We start from the raw sequence: 6,000 nt of genomic DNA, 5'->3' as shown, positions 1-6,000 counted from the left end.
GTTATTTTCTGCTTTTTGTTTATTTCACTAGTAGCCATCCTAATTGGTGTGGTATCTAATTGTGGTTTTGATTTGCATTTCCCTGATGACCAATGACATTGAGCATCTATTCATGTTTTTATTGTCCATTTATGTATCTCCTTTGGAGAAATGTCTATTCAAGTCCCTTGCCTATTTTTAAATCGGATTGTTATTTTGTTGTTGAACATCTAAATGTTTTATGTAGGGAAGCATACAAAATGTTTAAAACATGTCTTCTTTCTTACTATTAGTGGTGTAAAGTATAATTTACTAGCTCATACTACCTTAACCTTGGAAAGTGCTGAGGATAGCTTCAAGACTCATAATCTGTCTATTAATGGAAATGGTGAGTACATTATATATTTTACTTATTACATATATTATGCCTATACATCGGTGGTGGCAGTGATAACTTCTCGTTGTAATATGTTCCCCTGAAGTGGACATTGGCTTAAGTGATGTAGGCGTGAGGGTTCTTTCAAATATGTGTATGTCCTTTTCCCAAAGGAGAAAAGTTTCTTTTCCTTTTTCTCTGCTAAGGTTTGTTTGTGAAGTTAACTTAGTGAAAACAGAAAGGTTTGGGGTATTCTGAATCATTGTCTTTAACTTGGAATTAATAACTTCTCCACTCTTCTAACTGAAAATTAAAGAACTGTCTTATTTTCAAATTTGAAATAAAGGAAGCCAATTCCACTATTAGTAGGAAGCAGAGAATATAAGAAAGAGAAGGTAGGGCTACATTAATCTTAACCTTTTTCTCTCTGGATGATAGTGGTAGTTGCAGTTTATGCAAGAGAAATATCTAATAAAGTGAAAAAGGATGTTAGGTGATCAGAAAGAGTTGTAAAACGTAGCATGAGCACTCTCCCAGATAATTTTACTTGTGATGAACAATGTAGAGCAGTGTTGGTGAGGCAGTTTGGAAGTTGACTTGGATCATTTATTTATGCTTATTTTTTGAAGCAAAACATGGTAAATAATACTATATGCATATTATACTTAAAGTTATAAAGATTGATGGCTCTGTACTGATAAGATTGATAATTCTATACCATTATTTTTTGTTTCACAATAAAAATTACTTTAAAAATAAAAGTTTATGAAATGTAAGTACATAGTTTAACAAATAATTATGAGATTAATAGCTGCATAACCACCTCCACGTCAAGAAATAGAACATTGCTACCAGCACTTTCCCTCAGTTACCGTAGGTGTACATATGCCTCAACTTCTATGGTATTTGCTTTCTTTTCATGAAAAAGTTTTACTACCTGTGTGTGCTTCCTTAAATAATGTAATTTAGTTTTGTCTTGTGGTGGAATAATACTATGTTGTCTTAGTGATTTGCTTTTTGTTTGTTGTTCAGTATGACAAACAATAAAATAAACATTTTATTGTTTAGCAAGCTGTATTTTCATAGATATTCATTTGATCTAAAATTTGAAGTTTATAGACATTGAATTCTTTTATATCTATCAAATTTCTACACCTCAGTAGCATTGTTTCTCTTTTTCCACTTCTGATATTGGCTTTTTGTCCTTCTGTGTTTTTTTATTCTCATTCTTGCAATAGGATGGTCAGTTTTATTATTCATTAGTGTGGTCTGTATATGCTCATTATTTGTTAGAAATTATGATTATAGTCTACATCTTCAGTACTGCAAGAGGTGGGATAAAAATCTCATGCCATGATTGTGGATTTTTCTAGTTCCCATAGTTATGTCTATATTTGCTTTATATAATTTGAGCCTTTGTTATGTATGTAATCTTTAAATTGTGTGTTTTTTTTCTGTTACCTCAAACTGTACTTATTTTTATGTTCTAGACATCCCTCTTCAAACAGCAGTTTATTGGATTTTAATTTTTATCTATTTTGACAATCTTGTAATCTCTATTAAAACATAAATTCAGATTTGCTGTGATTGGTAATTTTTTTTTCTTTTCACTGAAGCTTTTAGTCCTTTTGTATATAATATTAAATAACTTTATATTTGGCCTTAAATCTATTACAATAACCTGTTTTTTATTTGTCCTACCTATTCCATGGTTATGTAGGGTTTTTTCCCTTGCCTTTTTAAAGATTGATTGCTTTTATCATTTCAGTTTTTTAAACTAAAGTTGTACATTTTTTGATCTTTTAGAAATTTCCCCTAAAAATTTTATTAATCATACTTATTAAAGTCTAAAATTAAAAGATAATTTTACATTTTTCTCAGACAATGCAAGAACTTTAGAACAGGTAAAACTCTTTTCCCTAGCCTTTGCACTATTGTCATAAATTGTGATTCTCTTTCTTATAATTTTACATGATGCTTTATGTATTTAATACTTAGATTTATATACATGTTTCTATGTACTACTCATATCTTCCTTGCATCTGGGATAATTTTCCTTCTGCTTGAAGTATAACTCTTAGAATTTCCTTTAGTATGTTCTGCTGGTTTCAGACTTGGTTCTTTTTGTTTATCTGAAGGTGACTGTATTTTGCTTCGTTATTGAAGATACTTTTTATAGGATATAAAGGTTTGGCAGTTTTAATGTTTTTTCTTTTGAATATTAAAGCTATAATGTTACTATTTCTTGGCTTCTGTTATTGGTTGTTGAAAATTGTGTGTCACCTCTGAGGGTAATCATTCTTTTTATTTTCCCTTTGCCTTTGGTTTTCTAAAATTTCACTATGATATAATTAGGTGTAGAATTTATTTATGTTGTTTGGGATGCCTTAAGTTTATTTACATTGCCGATCGATGTGTTTTATCAGTTTGAACAAAATCTCTCCCACCTATTCAGGGCAGCCTCTGCTCTATTTCCTTGTTTTTCTTCTTCCTGCATGCCTATTAAACCTACATTAGTCTTTCTTACTGGATCTTCCATGTTTCTTACCCTTTATGATGTATTTTTAAATATTTTTGTCTGTCATTGGTGCTTCTGTGGGTGTTTTTGTGACCTATTTTCCATTTCCCTTATTCTCTCTGTAGCTCTGTCTGATCTGCTGTTAAACCCATATGTTAGGCTCTTCATTTCAGTTACCATGTTTTCAGATAAAAATCTTTATTGAAAAGTCAAACTGCTTTTTTATTTCCTGTTTCATTTCACTTTGTCCTAATACCTCACTTGTTTAGAAAAGAACTAAGTGTTTTGATTAATGTGTTGCACAAGGACTGAGAGGTAGTGTTGATTTTTCAAATCTTTTATGTCACTTTCTATAACCTACCTACATTGTTAATGTTATCTTTTGCTTTCTAATAAACGAGTAAGTATAGTTGTTTTATAATTTCTGTCTAATATTCAGACATCTTAAGTCTTTCTAGGTCTTTTTTAAAAACTAGTTTTCACTCATGATGTCCAATTCCTTGCATATCTGATTATTCTCATGTGCTTGTCCACTTAACTGAAATTTTACTGATGATAGTCCCTTCTGATGCCTGCCAGAAGCAAAAAAATACTTATCCAAGGACTATGCTTAAGTTTCTCTGGATCCTTCCCAACTCTAGCCCTATCTCCAGCCCCAGGCAATGGGAATCTGGGCACCAGGGTTGGTTTACCTCTAGTTCACCACAGCACTGTTGCTGATCTCTTTGGGATATCAGCTTAGTATGAGAAGAGTCTCTAACTAAACTGCTTACATTATGTAGCCCCTGGACTTTGATTTCTCTTATTTCCTCCATCTTGCAGTCTCATTAAGTCGTAAGTTTGGATTTGCTGCTATTGCTAAATGGTCTTAGGACAAATACAGCTTCTGTGCTCAATTACTTTGCTGGTTCTCCTTTATCTTCAAGTTTGTCATGGTAATTTCTTAGTCTTGTTACCTCTTTGTTGTTTGATACACTATATTTTATTCAGCATTTTTGCAGTTTTCAGTGGGAATATTGGTCTGAGCAGTCTGACCTGCCATCACTGCAAACCTGAAGTCTGGAACAATATTTGCATGATCAGTCTTATCAGAAAATCTGATAAATGGAATTTGTCTTTATCCCATTTTATGTCAGTTCTGTAGAATTACTAGAATTACTGCCATATGTTCAATGCCTATAATGTGTCAGAAACTGTTCTAAACATTTTTAAAGTGGTTGTTACTCTTAACTCTGTGAGATATAGTCATGGGAAATATTATAATAGAGTGATTTAAAAAAATTTTTAATTTTAAAGATGTGGGGTACAATTCAGGGTTAAATATACAAATATTCATTATGCAGATACCCTTGTTGATGAGGTGTGTCTCCCCCTCCCCCTGCAGATTCCCACTACTGCCAATTCCCTCCCCACACCCCTGGCAATTTCCCACTACTGACAATCCTTTTCTTAGAGTATTGTGATAATTTTTCAAGGTCCACTTATAAGTGAGAACATGTTTTTTGTTTCTGTGATAGATCATTTAGTATTATAGACTCTAGTCCATCCAAGTTGCTGTGAAGTTCATAATTTTGTCCTTTTTGACTGTGTAATATTCCATTGTGTATATGTACATTTTTTTAATCCAGTCCTCTTTTGATGGGCAGCACGGTTAGTTCCATGTTTTTGCTATTGTGAACAATGCTGCAATAAACGTGCATGTGCCAGTATCTTTTTCATAGAATGATTTGAGCTCCTCCAGGTATTCCAGTAAGGGGATTGTGGGATCATGTGGAAGGTCAATTTTTAGATCTTACTTAGGAATCATCAAACTGTTTTCCACAGAGGTTGTACTAATTTACACTCCCACCAACAGCGTAGAAGTGTTCCCTTTTCCTGCATTGTCTCCAGCATCTGTTGTTTTTTGAGTTATTGATGATGGTCATCCTGGCTAGAGTTAAGTGGTGTCTCAGGTTTTAATTTGTATTTCTTTGATGACTAGTGAGACTGAGCATTTTTTCATGTATCTGTTGGCGGCTTGTATGTCTTCTTTTATGAAGTGCCTAATAGTGGGGACTCTGGAGGCATAGACCTTGGATTCATATTCTAGTTCTACCACTGGATAATTCTGTGGCCTTCACTAGTTTCTTATATTATTGTCATTTACAGTTTACAGATGAGCCAAATGCAGCTTAGATAGGTAACATGCTAGATCATGAAACTAGCCAGACTTCCAACAGTCCAGAACAGGCTGTGATCTTTCTGCTTTGCTGTCAGGCATTATTATTATTACAGTACTCAAAGAACAAAATACTATGATGTGTTAAGATAATGAAATTGATGAAAGTAGTGGAAAGAAATAAAATTTATAAAGGGAGCATCAGTTTCAGCAGTAATTCCTCAGTCACCTTCAGTGTTCTGTGTGATATTGCTAGATTCTCCTTTAACAAAATATTTGTAAGCAAGTAAGCATGGAAGCTGTGTGGTATAGTTCTCTCTCAAGAGAAACAGAGTGCCTGCGTAAAAAGACCTTTACATAAAACAGTAAAACCCAGAAACTGTTGACATTGGAACATGTAGATTCCACACATAGAACACATTTTAAGAAACACCAAACTATAAGCCTCTTTTTTATGGAATAGTTATATTTCTGAAAGTGTGTGTAAATTCAAATTTTGTAAATGAGTTATAGTTTGAAAAAGAAGAAAACATGAAAAGCAACAAAATTTTATACAGAAAAAGTCCCCTCTAATTTATTCATTAATATAAATCTTTATGTTAACATATTAGTGAATTTTTCTAAATGAAGTTATACCAGTGTCCACCAAATACTGTAAAATCAAAAAGAGATACAAGGTTTTTAAAAAGTATAACTCAATTTAATTGTTCTTGTTATTGAAGGAAACAATCCAAATGATGTTTTAAGGTTTTTATTTGTCATTAGGCAATTTTTATACTTTTGATAAGATTATGAAACCACATTGTGAAGATGACTCACATGGAACTGAGATATTATCTGGATTCTTTCTCCTGCTTGTGTTTTGTCTTTATTGTTGTCATTTTTAAAACTCCTTTCTGTTCCTTATTTGAAACTATGGATGAATTAGATAAAAATCTTTGATGAAAAGTCAAGCTGCTTTTTTATTCC

At 32.5% G+C, this 6,000-nt stretch overlaps 1 protein-coding gene across 1 annotated transcript in view; it reads left to right on the top strand.

Moving 5' to 3' along the window:
- Positions 1–274: 274 nt before the first annotated feature.
- RTKN2 (rhotekin 2) overlaps positions 275–6,000 on the top strand; it is a 31,164-nt gene continuing 25,438 nt past the window's right edge. The window contains exon 1 of the mRNA XM_008053864.2: positions 275–367. The gene's annotated coding sequence lies outside the window, so the exon portion shown is untranslated. The remainder of the gene's footprint in view (positions 368–6,000) is intronic.

The sequence above is a fragment of the Carlito syrichta genome, unplaced genomic scaffold, assembly GCF_000164805.1.
Source record: "Carlito syrichta isolate Samal-C Ts95f unplaced genomic scaffold, Tarsius_syrichta-2.0.1 Scaffold288766, whole genome shotgun sequence".
NCBI classification, from domain to species: domain Eukaryota; kingdom Metazoa; phylum Chordata; class Mammalia; order Primates; family Tarsiidae; genus Carlito; species Carlito syrichta.
The sequence above is the reverse complement of the archived record's forward strand: the minus strand, read 5'-3'. Positions and strand labels throughout refer to the sequence as shown.